Source organism: Aquarana catesbeiana, linkage group LG04, assembly GCF_042186555.1.
Source record: "Aquarana catesbeiana isolate 2022-GZ linkage group LG04, ASM4218655v1, whole genome shotgun sequence".
Classification (NCBI taxonomy): Eukaryota; Metazoa; Chordata; class Amphibia; order Anura; family Ranidae; genus Aquarana; species Aquarana catesbeiana.
This window is the reverse complement of record NC_133327.1, coordinates 293,226,055-293,244,933: the sequence shown is the minus strand read 5'-3', so window position 1 is coordinate 293,244,933 and position 18,879 is coordinate 293,226,055. Positions and strand designations below refer to the sequence as shown.

Genomic DNA, 18,879 nt, shown 5'->3' with positions numbered 1-18,879 from the left:
AAGAACTGCAGGCCTCACTTGCTTCAGGTAAGATTAGTGTTAATGATTCAACAATAGGAAAAAGACTCAAAAATGGCATCCATGGGAGAGTTCCAAGGCCAAAGCCACTGCTGACCAAAAAGAACACAGGCTCATCTCACATTTACCAAAAAACATCTTGATTATCACCAAGACTTTTAGGCAAATATTCTTTTGAATGATGAGACAAGAAATATAACTTTTTGCAAGGTGTGCGTCCCGTTATATCTGGCATAAAACGAATACAGCATTTCATGACAAGAACATCATACCAATAGTCAGACATGGTGATGGTAGCGTGATGGTCCGGGGCTGCTTTGCAACTTCAGGACCTGGACGACTTACCATAATTGATCGAACCATGAATTCTGAGCTGATGAATTCTGAGCTCTACCAGAAAATCCTAAAGGAGAATGTCCGGCCATCAGTTTGTGACCTCAAGCTCAAATGCACTTGGGTTATGCAGCAGGAAAATGATGCAAAACACAACAGCAAGTCCACCTCCAAATGGTTCAAACAAAGCAAAATGTAGGTTTTGGAGTGGCCTAGTCAAAGCCCGGACTTAAATCCAATTGAGTTGCTGTATTATGACCTTACACAGACTGTTCATGCTGGAAAACCCTCCAATGTGGCTAATTTAAAACAATTCTGCAAAGAAGAGTGGGCAAAAATTGCTCCACAGCAATGTCAAAGACTCATTGCCAGTTATCGCAAATGCTTGATTGCAGTTGCTGCCGCAAGGGTGGAACAACTAGTTATTAGGTTTAGGGGGCAATTACTTTTTCACATAAAACCAGGCAGGTTTGGACAGCTTTTTTGCCTTAATAAATGAAACCATCATTTAAAAACTGCATATTGTATATTACTCGGGTTATCTTTGTGTAATAATAAAATTAGTTTGATGACCTGAGTCATTTAAGTGTGACAAATATGCAAAAAAATAAAAAATCAGAAAGGGGGCAAATACTTTTTCACAGCATTGTATTGAGACTGTTGCAAGATGACACAAAATCACAGAATTTTTGAAAAACAGTAGGGGTAGCATTGTATCTCCAATGTGCATATTTCCCTGAAGTAAAACATATTTAATCCGTGCATTTAGTGATACAAGAGGCTGTTTACTTAGCAAAGTAAATGTTCATAGATGAAGCTGGGTTCACTTCAATCAATCAACAAATCCTGTTTATTTTTCCTTGCAAATAATGCACTGGGAGAGTACAGACATGGATGGGATTGAAGTGCTGCACCATTCTAAAGTTATGTAAAATCTCTCTAAGCCAGGGTAATGCTTGAACTGCGTGGCTGCTGTGGCATGTAGCCTCTGATTCCCATAGATGAGCTCAGGTATGTATGGATTTTTGTATTGCAGTTTTCCCCATGCCATGCTTTCAGAAATGCCATGAGTATTAAAAGACCAATTTGCAAGACCTGGTACTTTCACAAGTGAGAGCCTTTCATACTTTAGCAGCTCAAAAAGTTGTTCAAATGTCTCATTTCATCACATATTTCAAAAGTAAGAGGATTATTCCATATATCAGGACAGTGTGCAAAGACATACAAATCATTCTTTTATGCCCCAATGAGAAAATGCAGAGCCTGAACCACTGGTAAATAGTGCAAAAGGAAACAATATTATGGAGTAATTTATTACAAGTCACATACAGATGTTTAAGGCTTTTTGGCCCTCATTAGTGCATCATATGAAAATGATGGCTTCTAAATGCTGCACGTAGTGTACTATTAAAGTGATTGTAATGTCTCATTTCTTGGATAGAGATGGGGCTCAGGTAAGTAATTAGGGGGTGCTGGGGCGGCTGCTACACACAGAAGGCTTTTTATCTTAATGCATAGAATTCATTAAGATAAGAAATCTTCTGTACTTACAACTCCTTTAAGTTATATCTGCAGTATGCAACAGTGATTCTAGATGAAATGATTTGCATGGCTCCACCCACTGTCTTGCAATAAGGAATAATCCTCTTATTTTACAACATTTGATGGAATGAGATATGTGAAAATCTTCAGTTTTAAGAAGTCTTTACTGTGCTATATATTTATTTGGTCGGAGGGCTTTCTGATTCCTTTAGTCCCTTCTCACTATAACCTGGTAAGTAGCTCACAGATTATGCAATTTTCTTTTCCTTCCACCACATATGGAAGGAAAGAAAAAATGCTCAATTCACCCATCAACACAATCAGTGTTAAATAATGCTTTGCGCAGTGGCAGTATCATAGCCAATGAGGTTCAACTGAGGCGTGATTATTGCTAATTGCTTCTCGGCCTTTTGGCTAAGATCAAGTGTAGTATCTGTTCTTATCAGTTTCCAGGAAGTGGCGCTTGCTTCCGTCCCTGATCTATGGCGAAATAGAGACGGGATTGCGGTTGCTATGCAAAACCTGCTGGAGTGAAGGTGACCTGGAGCAGTTCGTAGCCGAAAGGGAAGCCTTCTGATGGGGATGGAGAACCACGGGTTCTGAACCGGAGGGTCGGGACCCTGGCCTTCTGGCCTGGATTGGGGCAGATCTAGCTCCAGACAGTTATTCGGGAGAGAACACTTACTCTCCTCTTGTAAGGGGGGGGGGAGTGGTTAGTACTTCCCGAAGGTAATTAGGATGGAGTGATGGGAGCGACGGCAGAGCCTGATGGTAAAGGGCTGTTTTCCGGCTTCCTGATCTCCATATCCTTCCTGCCTGTGGTGGGGTCTGCTGTGGTCTGGGCTGGGGGGTTCAGGGCTTCTTCGAAAAGCCAGTGGTGAATGTGCCCCTGAAGTGGCAGTTCAGGAGTGCCATATAGTCACGGTGTGGAAGCACTTGATTTTATGGCACCATGGTCACTTTCACCACAACACACGTTTTTCGCACCTGCCTCTTGGGCCGGGCCTTTTGGCCAGGACCAGGGGAAATTTTTACGCCTGGCCGGAGGGCTGGCCATTGTATAGCACAATGGCCACTTTCACTCTCCCATCTCACTATCTTCCCCACTTTTCCTTTTACCCCTGTTTGTCACCTTTTTGTCTTTTTTTGGTTGTCTTTGTATACACGTTTTGTCACTGTGTGGCGAGTAGGGTGTGGGTCCTCGGGCCTACTCTGAAAGTCTTGGGAGGGGGTGGACATAGGCCTTTTGGCTTGGTACGCCCTCTTCTTTGATGGGTCTCCCTTCGGGGGAGCCCCACTGTACTTGGGTTGGTCTGCTTCGGCAGACCTTCCAGTTGTGGGGGTCCGCCTGGTTTCGGCCAGATGGACCCTTTGTCTGAGTACCTCAGTCCCTGTCTGGAGCCTAACGCCCCGGGGGATCAGGGTAAGGTCCTTCCCTAGTGGAGGACTCTGTACACCGTTGCACATTTTTGTGTTTCACTCTCTAAGTGTGGGCACTTTTTTTTGGCACCGGGTGGAAGTTTTTGAGGTGTGTTTTGCACGCCACTGGCTTTTAAAGAAAAAATCAGTGTTAATGAGGGAATCCCGGAGGGGAGTCTTCCCTAAAGGCAGAACACAATGATCACTGCTGGCAGCTATAGCCACCGGCATTGCATGAAAAAAATCAGACAGACTGGTTGTACTGAAGTTGATTGATGGATCGACTTCAGTACAACCAGCTTGCCCAAAGATAGATCAAAGCTTGGTTGGGCCCTGCTGAACTGGCCGATATTCTATCATCCACCTATGGCCAGCTTTAGATACAACAGATTCATACACCTTGAAGTAAACAGTCAATGCTGTTTTAATAGATGTTTGCCAATTTAAGGCTATGAGTAAGCATCTTTGTATGTGAAACGCGTTAGCTATTGCTATCTTCTGTCTGTATTTGACTCTTGTTGGATTTTAATCTATGAAATAAAGATGATCGTTTCAGAGTGCAGCAGTCCGGGATTTCCTTGTTAACATAGACTTGCGCACAGTCTGCACCTGACTCTCATCAAGGGTGGAAGCTTTTCCGTTATGGTCCGCAGGGCTTGAAGAGCGGCATTACCTTGTTGCCAATTTAAGGTTATATTCACTCACTGCTGGAAGATTAGAACTCGGTATACTTATATGATGAATGTTAAGCTTCAGTGTTCTGTTCTTTGCATTGTTTTTGGTGCTGACATCTGATGGTTGTAAAAAACTGAACTTGTTAGTCATTTCACATATATTCTTCATTAATTTGCTTCTAAGTAACCAGAAAGGAGAAAACGTTCTGCATAAATCAGTAGACTGATGTACTGTGTTAGCCATAGATAGTAGCAGGAAAGTGGAAATTTAGCCAATACCCAGTATATTGTGTAGTGCGTTGATTTTGGTGCTGAAATCTGATGGCTGTAAAAGCTAGAATGTGTTAATGATTTCCCACATACGGGATGGAGGTACAAAAGTTCATGCATCAAATCACAATTATAATATTGAAATATAGGCAATACCCTTCATTGGTTAACTCAGTGTATTGTGTTGTGCACTGATTCCGGTGCTGAAATCTGTTCGCTGTAAAAGTCAGAACTTGTCATATTCTCCATTATTTGACTTTTAAAATAATTAGAAAGGAGAAGTTGTATTGCATGAAACAGTAAATTGATGTCCCATGTTAGCCATAGATAGTAGTAGGAAGGTGGAAATATAGGCCATGCCTGTCATTGGTTAACCCAGTATATTACGTAATGCATTCATTTTGGTGCTGAAATCTGATGGCTATAAAAGCCAGAATGTGTTAGTCATTTCCCCAAGTACAGTATTCTCCATTAATTTACTTCTAAAGTAATTAGGAAAGGAGAAGTTGTTCTAAATGAATTGGTAAAAAGTAATATGTTGTGTTAGCCATAGATAGTAGCACGGAAATGTAAATATAGGCATTTCATGTCATTGGTTAACTGAGTATATTATGTAGTGCATGCTTTTAGGAATACTAAGTTCTCTTTATTGGCGTGGTGCTGTGTCTGATGAAGAGAACTGTGTAGTCTTGAAAGCTAGCACTGCAAAATAATTTTTGTTAGCTACTGGTGGTTGTAGCTGCGTTAATGCATTTGCAAACAAAAACAATCGAGTACTGTCCATGATACTTCTTTTATTTGCACTAACATCCAAATATTCAGGACAAGCTTTCAGGCTGTACCCCCTTCTTCAATGTCCAAACAGTAATACTGCTTGGATCTTGAAGAGGTCGGTACACCCCAAAAGCTTGTCCTTGAAAAATTGGATGTTAGTGTAAATAAAAAAAAGTATCACAGATATTACTCAAATGTTTTAGTTAGCTCTTGATAAGTATTGTCTATGTTCTTTTTTTTTTTTTTTTTTGCATAAATCAGTACAGAGTGAGAATCAAAAGCTAAAAACCTTTAAATATGGTGGATCTTGGTTATCATTCCATTTGTGCCCAACTGTGGTGGACAAATTCATCTAGATCTTAGAAATTCACCTCGAATGACACAGTAATATTGTTCATATCTAGAGTGGTTCGCATTATCCAAATAATTGTTCAAATTCCTTGGCATGTTACATTCTTCATACTTTGTATGGATAAAGGCTACATAATAATATAGCTAAATGAAATGATTACACAAAACATTTCTGCTGTAAATGTATCTACATTTATAAACCTTGACCTTGCTCATTTCAGAAATACAGACCAGCTGCCTCAATTGTCAGTTATAAATAATATAAGCATGTTTGAACAAAAGCAAAAAACATGCTAAATATTTTAAATACCATGCAAATGGGTCTGTTGTGCATTAGGGCATATTACAATTCATAAACAGAGTGTCCTATTTCATCAAGCCATGTGTTTAGTTTTGGCTTCTGGAATTTGTCATTGCATTTCTTGCTGACAATTTAGCACCAATGCTGATATAAATGAGGCAATGGCTTTTGTCCAGGTGCTGGTAGAAAAATATCAAAGGGAAATCAAAGGTGGTAGAATCAATGGAGCTATTTGTGATGCAGTATATTTCTTTTTATCTGCTCACTCAGCGATAGCTTCTGCTGTTTTCTGAACTTGCTTTTCCAAAAAAATATTGTAAAATCTCTTAGCATGCTTAGATATTAAAAATATGCTTTAAAAAGTTTATTTAAAAATATTTAAAAAATTCTATAGTTAAAACGTCTTCTGGCTGCCCATAAGAGCTTCTCAGACAGGACCATAACTAGGTGTGATTGGACTCTATTGCAAAGTCATTAAAGGGGCTCCCTATCTCTTTAATCTCCCTTTCAAAAGCCATTCCTCTAGTGACACAGAACACTCATTATTTTTATACCAACTGAATAAAGCTTACCAAACTTTAAATACATGAATTTCATCAGAATGTACTTGCTCAAAGCTACCTGCATAAATCTCTGCTTAGCCAGACAGTTCTATGTCCTCCATGCTTTTGTGTCCTAATAGCAGTCATGGTCTGCTATGGCTATAGTTTCACCCTTGTTCTTGTGTGTATTCAGTCCTTGACCCTGTCAGGGTCCTTAAATAAAATAGCTTTGTTAGCCCGAGGAACACGTCTGATCACATTTAGAATAGAATAGCCTTCATTGCCATTTAATAATAATAATAATAATCATCATCATCATACAAAATTTAGAGGCCACTCCTAATACAATGCCAAGCAAATCTATAACCTTAACACCACTCCCCCAACCCACACCCCTCATAGATCTCTTTATTAAAACAAACATTTATCTGTGAATGTAATTATTTCATTCTGCCTAACCTTCTAACACATGCCTGAACTATGTCCCTTTTTGCTCACCTTTCCCACAATTTCTAAGGTTGCTTACAGGCTTCGTATTATAGCTCTCTAATCATCCGAGAATTTAAGGGACATGTTTTATACTTGTTATTTACAGTATATAAATGTTATTTACCGATCCTTTTGGATTCAACTCTTAAGCCTCGTAGACACGATCGGATTTTCTGACGGGAATTGTGTGTTGACAGGCTGTTGGCCTAAAATCCAACCGTTTGTCTCCATCGGACAATTGGTGTCGGATTTTGCACGGACAAATGTTGGATGGCAGGCTTATACATTTTCCGCAGACAAATGTGTGTTGTCAGATTTTCCAATCGTGTGTACACAAGTCCGTCAGGCAAAAGTCCAAAGTACAAACACACATGCTCGGAAGCAAGGATGAGCCAGAAGCGGTCGGTCTTGAAGACTAGCGTTCGTAATGGAGAATTAACATTATGAAATCTCAAAATGCAGCGCGCATTCTCTTTTTCTTTAATGGGATAATAATGAAGCTGCTTTGCTGGCGATACTGATGGAGTTCTGCCAAACATATTTTAAAAGGCTTTTATTTTATAGTGATATCAAGAATAATATTATTATGCTTGTTTTTTGTTTTTTTTTGGGCAAGTTGCCACAACACCATTATCCCGTAGTTTTTAAGATCAAAGATACAACTATGTTGGTGTCCCTTGTTGATTTTACAGTTTTTTTTAAAATGTAACTGCCTACTCCCAAATTGTCATTTGAAGTAAAACACATAGCCAAGTATTATTCTACACATTTATTTTATTGAGCATTAAAATAAGAAAACAAACAAAATTAGACATGCTATCTGCCAATAGAACTTAACCAAAAAGTGCATTCTATTCATCCAAAAATATAGAAAATATACCAAATTAAATCATTATTCAACCAAAAACTAAAATAAAAGCCTCATGCATGTGTCCTGCTTCTTAATATAGGGGGTCAACAATGCCAAGAGTTGGTGAAAGCAGGGGTCCATCAACCGGAGATAATTCTCCTGGAGCTCCAACAGCAATGGCATAACATAATTGGTCACAATTAATAAAGCAACCAATTTTTGGTCCAAGAAATACTCCTGTTCCTGGACTGGACTTGGGTCAAAGCAATAACTCCAAGGCCAATAATAAATAACACTTTATCTCCTCCGATTCCGCAACATGTCTGGTTGACGAACGGCCGCTCATAAACGAACTGAAAAGCGCGAAATGAAAAGTGCGAAATGAAAAGCGCGAATCGAACCCCCCAAACTTCTACTAACATGAAATTAGCAGAAGAAGCCCAAAGGGTGGCGCCTGACAATTGAACTTCCTCTTTATCGGCTTATAGTACATCTAGTAAATATAAAAGGGAAGTTGGGACTTTAAATGAAACACTTGGGTAGTGGAGGTAAAAAAGTACCATATTTGAATTGCATTATAAAATGTTTATTGGTTATAATAAATAATATTATTATTTATAGTCCCAAAACCCCCCATATTTTCATATAGTATGTCTAGTACGTCACTACGTTCATGTTTGTTGGCAGACAATTGTGTACCGTTTGTATGCAAGACAAGTTCACAGCATACCCCCTAAGGACAAAAGTCTGATGCATTGTTTGCGGAAAAAATGGTCGTGTGTACGAGGCTTAACTCTCAACCCATAAAAAGCATTTCAATGCATACCATGTTTTTAAAATTACTACTACTGTAATTACCATAATTAATTTATATTTTTTTCTGCTATTTTTATGGGAAACCTATAATTCATAGAAAACTAAGGTTTTTAAATAAAAAAAAAGCTAAGGATATTGACTTAGCTTCACTCTAAATTATTTTCTGATAACATCATTTAAAACATCCTATGACGAATGACCTCAATAATGATTTATTTGTTAACATCACCTAGAACATCTGAAATGTATTACATCACTGATCATGCCAGTTTAATATGTTTTTAAAATGATAAAGGAAGGAAACAAGCAAAAAGGAAAGAATAGATTTAAATTAAAAAAAAAAAAAAAATCTGATAAATGAAAGTTATAGAAATGTTTCCTATGGTAGGCTGTTTTTTTTTCCTTTAAAGTGGACCTTTGCACAAGAGGGGAGATTTGCTATGTTATAGGTAATTATAGGAAATATTATAGGGGACATCTAGAAATGTTAGGTCCCTGTGTAGTACCCTGAAATATCACCTTTTGTCTTGAATTCCTCCTGAAAAATACCAGTGCAGTGCCAGTTTCTCCTATGTGAGTAGGCCAAGGCAGTCCCATGCTTACAGTCTCATATATAGCTGTATATCCGCTGTTTAAGACACAATGGTGGTTATTTACGAAAGGCAAATCCACTTTGCACTACAAGTGCACTGGAAGTGCAGTCGCTGTAGATCCGAGGGGGGCATGCAAGGAAAATAAAAAACAGCATATTAGCTTGCACATGATTGGATGATAAAATCAGCAGAGCTTTCCCTCATTTCAGATCTAGCCTCAGATTTACAGCGATTGTACTTCCAAGTGCACTTGTAGTGCAAAGTGGATTTGCCTTTCATAAATAACCCCCAATGTTTCTCTGATGGTTAGTCTCAGGAGGATTGAAGTGAGATTTGATAATATCACTACTGTGCTGCTTGCTGGAAAGGAATCTGCACCTCAAGCATCTTCTCGCTTCTGCTTCATTCTTTCTGTGAATCAGTGCTTTTTTCACCCTCCCTGCTACACTTTGAACCTTACTCCACCAGTCATCTGATTGCCAGTGATCACCTGAGGCAGCTCTGACATGGGAAAGGAGATCCCTTTATTCCTCTGTCATGATGGTCACCTCCGTACAGAGACACAGAACAGCTGTCGGGAGTCCACAGGCAATACTGGTGACTAGTCCTTTGACCTGCTTGTCTTTCTTAAGCACAACTCTCAGAGTTCAGGTCCTCTTCAAGGACATGTTTATTGAAACAGCATATTGATACAGTATTTATTCCCTTTAGCACACATGATGTATATGATCTGTGATGAGAGCATGAAAACACATGAAGAGTGGAAGGTAGAAGGTGATGATGGGATGAACAGACCTAAATGCATTTCTAAGAAAAATTAAGGAGAACAATTAGGAAACTATGGTAAATGGGAAGGAATAAAAAAAAGTAAATAAACAACATGAACATAAACATTCATGCTTTGTACCATTTAACAATATTTTGTCATAGTTTTTTTTTAGCTAAAGTTAAATTCTGGCCTTACTTTCAGTCTTGGTCAGTTCAGGGTCCTCTGCTGAAATTGCTCACTCTGTTTTGCCTGCACCAGAGCCGATCCGCCCTATACGCTCACTACACAAGCTTTGTAGGGCCCCGCCCTCACAGCACAGTGAGGCGGAAATTATTGGCACGGTAAGGCGGCAATGATGGGCACAGTAAGGCTACATTGATTGGCACGGTAAGGCAGCAATGATTGGCACAGTGAGGCAGCAATGATGGGCACAGTGAGGCTACATTGATTGGCACGGTGAGGTGGCAGTGAGGGGCACAGTAAGGCTGCAATGATGGGCATGGTGAGGCAGCAATGATGGGCACAATAAGACTGCAATGATGGGAGGCTCTCTGGGGACCCTGATGTAAGGAGGAGCTCTCTGAGGACACTGATGTAAGGGGGGCTCTCTGGGGACCCTGATGTAAGGAGGGGATTTCTGGGGACCCTGATGTAAAGGGTGGCTCTCTGGGGACCCTGATGTAAGGGGAGACTCTCTGAGGACACTGATTTAAAGGGGGCTCTCTGGGGATCCAGAGGTAAGGGGAGGCTCTCTGGGGACCCTGATATAAGGAGGGGCTCTTTGAGGACACTGATGTAAGGGGGGCTCTCTGGGGACCCTGATGTAAGGAGGGGCTTTCTGGGGACCCTGATGTAAGGGGAGGCTCTCTAGGGACCCTGATGTAGGGGGAGACTCTCTGGGGACCCTGATGTAAGTAGGGAAGCTCTCTGGGGACCCTGATGTAAGGAGGGGCTCTCTGAGGACACTGATGTAAGGGGGGCTCTCTGGGGACCCTGATGTAAGGAGGGGCTTTCTGGGTACCCTGATGTAAGGGAAGGCTCTCTGGGGACCCTGATGTAAGGGGAGGCTCTCTGGGGACCCTAATGTAGGGGGAGGCGCTCTGGAGACCCTGATGTAGGGGGAGACTCTCTGAGGACACTGATTTAAGGGGGGCTTTCTGGGGGCCCTGATGTAGGGGGAGACTCTCTGGGGACCCTGATGTAAGTAGGAAGGCTGTTTGGGGACGCTGATGTAAGGAGGGGCTCTCTGAGGACACTGATGTAAGGGGGGCTCTCTGGGGACCCTGAAGTAAGGAGAGGCTTTCTGGGGACCCTGATGTAAGGGGAGGCTCTCTGGGGACCCTGATGTAGGGGGAGACTCTCTGGGGACCCTGATGTAAGTAGGGAGGCTCTCTGGGGACCCTGATGTAAGGAGGAGCTCTCTGAGGACACTGATGTAAGGGGGGGCTCTCTGGGGACCCTGATGTAAGGAGGGGCTTTCTGGGGACCCTGATGTAAGGAGAGGCTCTCTGGGGACCCTGATGTAAGGGGAGACTCTCTGAGGACACTGATTTAAAGGGGGCTCTCTGGGAACCCAGATGTAAGGGGAGGCTCTCTGGGGATTCTGATGTAAGGAGGGGCTCTCTGGGGCCCTGATGTAAGTGGGGGATATCCGCACTCAGATATGTAACGATATATATATATATATATATATATATATATATATATATGTAGCGCTGGTAGATTTGCGATCTACCATCTGATAGGTAAATTTAGTAAATTGTTTGTTAGGGAAGTTAGATTTGCCTCTGTTCCAGCTTGGCTGACGTTGCATGTGTTTCCATACTGGGTATACAGAGTGCTGGTCTGGAGAGGGGCCTGGTGACTTGGTTGGAGGACTTATCCTTAAGTAACTTTACAGCGTAGTGTTGCTGGGTTTGGCTTAAAGGTTCAAGCACTGTGACTGACATTCACCGCAAAACCAATACATCCTGTGGCAGAGGATCGTACAGGTTAATCCAAAGCAAGTCTGTGGGCGAGACTTTTGTTCGTGCTACGTACTGGCTGCTAGGCAAGTGAGAGAGGCCTATCCAGGCGAGCAAGGAGTGTGTCCCACAAGGGGAGCGCATTCTACTATAATATTCAACCCTAAAGGACATTTGTCAAGAATCCTACAGAGAGGTATTTGAGCTTCCCTACAGTTTCCCTTCTGTCTCTTTCCTGCTACTTCCTTCGTTAACTGTTCAATAAAGCATTGAAAATGTACTCAAGTGTTGGTGCGTGTATCGTCCAGAGGTAAACTCAACGGAACCCTAGACCCGATGCTGGTGAAACAGAGGGACGCAGAGTGAAGGTAACAAGCCCGCTTAAACCAGCAGCTCCGCCGAGAGTTATTGCTACATATACACACATGTATATTATATACATGTCTGTTCTATATTGTTGTACTTATTCTTTGACGGTTTTGTTTAAAGGAGGGAGGATTGTGTTGGGAGCACTGAAGTGTCAGGTGTGACTGTATGGCAATGGCAAATGGTTTACATAGCTCACGACATCATGAGTCAGGTAGAGGGCCCCTTAGCAGAATTTTGCTTAGGGCCCCAGGGAGGTCAGGATCGGCACTGCCCTGCACACACTGAACTTCTCACAATGTGTATTAGAAGCTGCAGGAAATCATATATAGCCCTCCTCATTCCTGGCTGGAGGATGGTCATCATCACCTGTGTTTCCTTCTCAGAGAAAACAAAAGGGAAAAGACAAGTGCAACCTCCATATTGTAGTAAACAAGGTGAACAATATGTGTTAATGGTTAATATTGCACTTTCAAAAGAGGAGCTTGTGCAAAGAGGAAAAAGTCAAAGCTGCTGCCTCAGGAGAGCGGGAGCCACTGCTGCAGGGAGACAACCCGACCAGGGATGGAAGCCTGAACCTAGATGGAGAGGAAGCCTGACACTGCTGGGAGTGTGCTGGGATATAGGGATAGCTTTCAAAGCATGTTACCTGGGAGGGGGGGGGTGGAACTCATCTTTAACTTTGGTAAAATGCTTGCAAAACTGCTGTATGTTTAAAGTTGAAGTACATGTATGGGAGCTGTCATAAATATTAAAGGATTTGTATTGCTGTCCAAAACTTACACAACCCTACCACATACCTCCCAACTTTTTGAGATGGGAATGAGGGACACCTATCAGCAAAAGTATGCAGGCATAGGACACACCCCTTGCCACACCCCCTTAAAGGAAAATTGTACAAAAAAAAAACAAGATTGGTTACAATAGGTGCTTTTTTTACCACTACTATTCCTTTATATTGGCTTTTGGAATTTACAAATACAGCAATTTAGAAATCAGATTAAAGGTTTAGTGCTGGAAAACACTTTTTGATAGCTAAAAAGTAAATTTTATATACAACTATATAGATCAGATCAAAATGAGGGACAAATGAGGAGGAATGAGGGACAGAGGGACATTGCTCCAAATCAGGGACAGTCCCTCCAAATCAGGGACAGTTGGGAGCTATGCCCTACGAGTAAGCATGGCCAGCTTGGTGGAGTTAATTTACCTCCCTGCCCCAAGTTTGTGATTGGACATTGTAGGAAAATCAATAGGCTGATTAGGTAATCTCTCTGCTGTTCACTCCTGCCAGCCTGTTCCCCAGGGGCATTGCTAGGTCTGCAAAAGATCTGGGGCTAGAGCCCATAGCAGCGGTCACCAACTTTTTTGCAGGCATGGGGGGGTTAAGAAATTTTTCGCGGGGCAATTTGTGCAGTGGCTGGTGTTGGCGCTTCAATCATCATGACACCATGGTTGATATGGTGTCAGGGTGATTGAAGTGCATTATTTCTATTGTTATATGTAATATATAATGAAGTGGTTCAACAGTGTGATCCAGTTCTGGGAGGGCGTCTATTGACATCCTCCCAAAACCGTGCTCACTGCGGTGCACACTCAGCTCACTCTATAACACAGCTGATCACAGATTGGGGTAAAGAGCCAATAACAGCAGCTCTTTACCACGTGACCAGCTGTGTCCAATCACAACTGATGGTGATGTAAACACACTTGCCGGTTATCGGCATTCCTTTCCTCACACTGAAAAAAGTGGCCAGTAGGCAAGCGGTTAAACCTGCAGGGGGTCTAGCTTTTTCATTTAAAAAAAATGACTTTACTAACGCTTTAGGCCTGGGTCACATCTATGCGGGTTTACAGTGCATGTTTGCGCAGGCATGGCAAGCCATTCCTTTGAATGGGCTGCTGTGCCTGCATTTTTAGAAAAACGCAGCAGCTTTTACACTTTGCGATTTCCCTGCAGTTCAATTTTAGATGTGTGGGGGTGCCATTAAGAATTAATGGCAGCCTCGTGTGTTTTTAAACAGCAGCATGTTTTGACTCTGGATGCTGGAATTGCTGAGATTTCTGCACACGCTGCTGTTTAAAAAATTAATTCCTAATGGCACCCCCATGCATCTAAAAATGCAGCGCGATTGTAGGTGCAGGACCTGCAGGGAAATTGCACAATGCAAAAAGCACCATGCAATTTCAAGGCCGATTAAAACGCTGCATACACCTTTTCTCTGCAGGAAATTCAGGCATGGCAGCCCGATTAAATAAATGTGCTGCCATCCCAGCGCAAAAACAGGCCGCAAACCTGAATAGATGGGAACTAGGCATAAAGGAAGCCCAACAAGCAGTGGTGCATTTCACCATGTCTGTGTGGAAGATGTGCCAGTACCACTGGTGGTGGTGCATGCTAGTGCTCTAATTGGTGAACAGTTCAGCCACAGCCAGATCAGGATTTAGTCCACACTCACAGGCAGAGTATTTGGGGAGAAGGACCTACCTGGTCCTGCCCAGCTGGGCTCACCATCCGCTGGCTTTCAGCACAGTGGGCACCTGCTCTCTCCCACTCGGATCCCAGCTCTAAAGCCTCTGGCTCTCACCACCACTGCCGCTCCCTCCCGCTCCGATCTCAGCTCATATCCTGTGGCCTCCCGAGTCCCGAACATGCGGTCTACATTGGGCGGGGTCAGAGCAGCAGTGGAGCTCCTGGCCCCACCTGCTCCCTGCTAGCCGGGGAATAATACAGTGCAGCGCTGCCTGTCTCCCACCGTATACACAGTCATTTTGCAAGGTGGAAGTGTACTGATGCAGAGCGGGCGGGCGGAGAGAGATGATGTAATCTCTGCTCGCCTGCCTGCCCGCTCGCTTCTTTCACCTGCCTGCTTGGCTCCGTCATGCAGCCCGTCCACCGCACTTGCGGCCCAGTGGTTAGGCAGGGACCACTGCGGTAGGAGACACGGGGCTATGGCCCCAATAGCCACCCCCTAACGACGCCTCTGTTCCCTGTCAGCAAATGTAAATGCAAAACACCGGACTGCAATGAAAAAATATATTAAAAGTGCAGTAATACTCTGCATACCATACTTTATTAAAATTCTTAATCATTACACTCACATTTGTGACACCTTGTAAAATAGCATAAAACTGATAAGCTCTGCATTTTACAAGATGTCACAAATGTGAGTGTAATGATTAAGAATTAAGAATGGTGGTTTTAATATACTGCACGATGAGAAGATTTCTTTTTATTTGAGCAACACATTGGAAAGGAGCTATCTCCCTTAAGTAGGGGAACCATATGCAGAGGAGGACTCAAAGGGATATATATTGAACCAACCCTATTGAAAACCCAAACCTTGATTATTAACCTTAAGGACCCTTTCACACGGGCTTTCCAATCAGGTCTTCCTGTCAGTTTTTCAGGTGGACCTGATTGGACATTCCATTCACCCCTATGGGGCAGCAGATGTCAACAGTGACATGTGCGCTGACACCCGCTGCTATCCGATTCGATCCTGTGTGCCAAATCCAGACGGATGGTGACCCTATTTTCCATCCATCTGGCGGAACGGATGAAAATGTAGAGGAGGTCCATTTTCATCTGATCTCCCCTTAGAGAAGAGCGGGACTATGACAGGTTCGTCTTTAGACAGTGAGCAGAGATGGACCTGTCATCCGCCTGCTCTGCGGGGATCAGCGGATCGATCCCCCAATGAGCAAAGTGGAGTCCGCCGAGCGGACCGCCCATGTGAAAGGGCCCTTAAGGTCAAAACATTAAGGTGAGCACGCACTGCACTCAGTGGTGAAAGAAGGTGGCTGGAAGTATAATTAGAATAGTCACACATCCAAGCATTTGGAAGTGTGGACTGTTTTTGATTGAAACACTTATCACGGTGGATTTATGGACAGTTTATTATTGCACTTTTTAAAACTTCACATCATTATTCGATATAATTTTTTTGTACAAAGTGGTGGATCATTTAACTAATCTGAGAATATTGTTTCCGATATTTGTAGCTGTTATGTGATCTTTGAAGATTTTATTTATTAATGCACGCATATATTTTTGTTTCTGAACTATTCTGAGCATGAGAACAGCTCACCACTGTTTAATTAATCTGTTTTCAAATTTTTTTTTTTAACATGAACAGAATGTTCTTTTATTGAAAGAAATATGGTATTATACAGTTTATGAAGTACAACATGATAGCAGTTAAAGTTACATGTAGGGTGTCTTACATCAGTCAAGAGTCATATATACAGTTCAGGGAAGTATCAACACGACATAGATATCTAAGCAACCCCTGATTGGGGGTAATAAGATTGCCACAAGAGGGTTCGGCTACACCCTGTACAAAGGTCTCGTAAACAAGTACCTGTGCCAACTATGCAGACCCTCTCGTATTTCTCAGGGTAATTCCTGTTTATGTAAGTCAGCTTATACACGGGAAGAGCCGAATTAATGGATTGTTCACAAGAACTCACGAAGGGGGGGGGGGGGGAATTGGGGATTCCACTTAAGTATAATTTCTCTTCTAGCATAATATAGCAAAAAACACACAAGTATTTTGGTGTATCTTGGTCTTTGGTCATCATCATGGATGCTAATGAGCAACAGCTCAGGGGTGATCTGTAAAGCTAGTGGGAAATGAAAGTTTATGAGCTCAACCACCTGTGTCCAGAACCGGGCCACTTTAGGACAGCTCCAGAACATATGCATGTATGTACCCTCCTCTCCACCACATTGAGTGCAGTTAGCAGATCTTTCTGGGTAGATGTTATGTAACCTCTGAGGTGTAAAATAAACTCTGTGTAGGAATTTGACTTGGATCAGCCTGTCCCTAGATGAAATTAATGCTTGGGCACTTTCTCCAAGACAGTCATCCCAGTCCTCCCTGTCCAAGCCTGGTATATCCGCTCTCCACTTCTCCCAAAGTTGTTCCATCCTGGGGAAGTGACAACTTAGCAGGTCAAAATACAGTGTGGACAAAGGCTTAAAAAGCTGTTCCAGGGCCAGTCTACCTTCTATAGGGTCCATGTCTAGCTTCGGGATGATAGGGAACTGGGCTTGTATGGAGTGATGGAGCTGGAAGTATCTGAATGTCATCCATTCGGGCAGATGGAATCAGGTTCTGAGTTCTGTCAGTGAGAGCAATCTGTCAGCCGTTAGAATGTCTCCTAAGGTCTTTATCCCATACTTGTCCCAGAGTTGCGGGTCAGGCATGGTACAGAGGTGTGGGAGATTGGGATTACCCCACAGTGGGGTGAAGGGAGACCACCTGTTGGGGCAGGTTAATCTTGACCTTGCTGCAGCCCACACCCTGAGTGTGGCTTTAGTGGAATGAGGTAGCGCAACGTACGCTCGGGATCCCTGATAAATCAGATTCCCCAGTTCCTGAAGTGAGCCCAAAAGTTCGATACCGCATGAACCACCATCGGACAGTGACCAGCACTGCCGCCCAGAAATAGACATGCAGATCTGGGAGTGCCAGGCCACTGCATCATACCGGGAGGATCAGGGTAGATTTTGCTATTCTAGGAAGCGTTCCTCCCCAAATGAACCTGCTCATACATTTCTCCACCTCTTTGAGAAAAAGGTTGGGCAACCAGGTCGGGAAGTTCCGGAAAACATAGAGAAACTTAGGGAGGAAAATCATTTTCAGTAGGTTAAGGTCAGAATAGCTGACAGGAAGTGGGAAGTGTTGCCCACTGGGAGGTGTTGCCCAGTATGCATTATAAATTAGGAGCGGTTCTTGACACTCCACAGATGGACGCTGAGGAAGGATAGGCAGGAAGATGACCCCCTGGTGATACAATCTGTGGGAACATCACGCTGTTTACAAACAAATTGAGGACTGACATTATTGGTTCGTTCTCTCTTTCCTGGCTTCAAGATTTTTGAGTCTGTGATTCCATGCACTATAAGCTAAGCCTTTTAGTGACCTTGGGTCTTTGACCAGTTAGCCCCTTTCTAAGGGCTCCGGCATGTCCCATTTTAAGAGGTGGCTGTGCTTTTCTTCGGGGGTGCATTTGTGGAACCACTGCAGCCTTTGGTGTCTCCAGCCCATTCTGGGATTCAGCCTTTGCGCCCCACGCCAGTATCCTCTCTTTTTTCCGTATTTTCTCCTGTTTTCTGGTCTTGGTCCCCCGTGGGGCTGTGAGGGGTCGAATTGTTCTTATTGGATGCTGAGAGTGTCCTGGAAACCTCTATGTAAACTTGAGCGATGAAAAACTCATCCTGACCATTTGTCATTACCCCTGAAGTCAGAGGTCAACCCCCTTTTTACCTCGAAACGTTGGGTCATATGGTTATTGTTGTTCAATCAACTTTATCATTACAATTGGTCATTGTTCCATGTATATCAATTTTCCTCAATTGCATGCATCCATTTTATTTATGTATCAATGTTAGGTCATGATGATCCTCTTTTAATATTTCCTTAATAAACATTCAAAAATTTTTTAAAAAACCTTTATTACTCTTGTACTCATACTAGAAGTGACCCTCTTTAAAGTCCCACTAGAGGAACTACACTCCTCGTGAGTGTAATTCTGTTTTGTAGAATAACTGGCAGGGTCCCTTCTGACCTGGATGCCCAAGTATTTAAACTGCTCCACCCACACCAATTGGCTGTCCGGGGCTGTAGCCAGTGCATTGGGGTCAAGGGGGAAAAGAATTGATTTATCCCAATTAATCCGCACCCCAGAGTAGTGCCCAAATTCGTTAAACAGATCTAGGGCCACCTTGAGAGAGCCATTTGCGTCTTGTACATAAAGCAATGCGTCATCAGCATATAAGGAGAGCTTCTCTTCCAGTCGG

General features: G+C 42.9%; 1 protein-coding gene and 1 pseudogene across 1 annotated transcript in view; both read left to right on the top strand.

Annotated features, from left to right (window-relative positions):
* LOC141140001 (uncharacterized) overlaps positions 1–18,879 on the top strand; it is a 407,741-nt gene that overhangs the window by 41,461 nt on the left and 347,401 nt on the right. The gene's annotated exons all lie outside the window — the stretch shown is intronic.
* On the top strand, positions 2,228–2,292 carry LOC141142025 (U4 spliceosomal RNA; annotated as a pseudogene).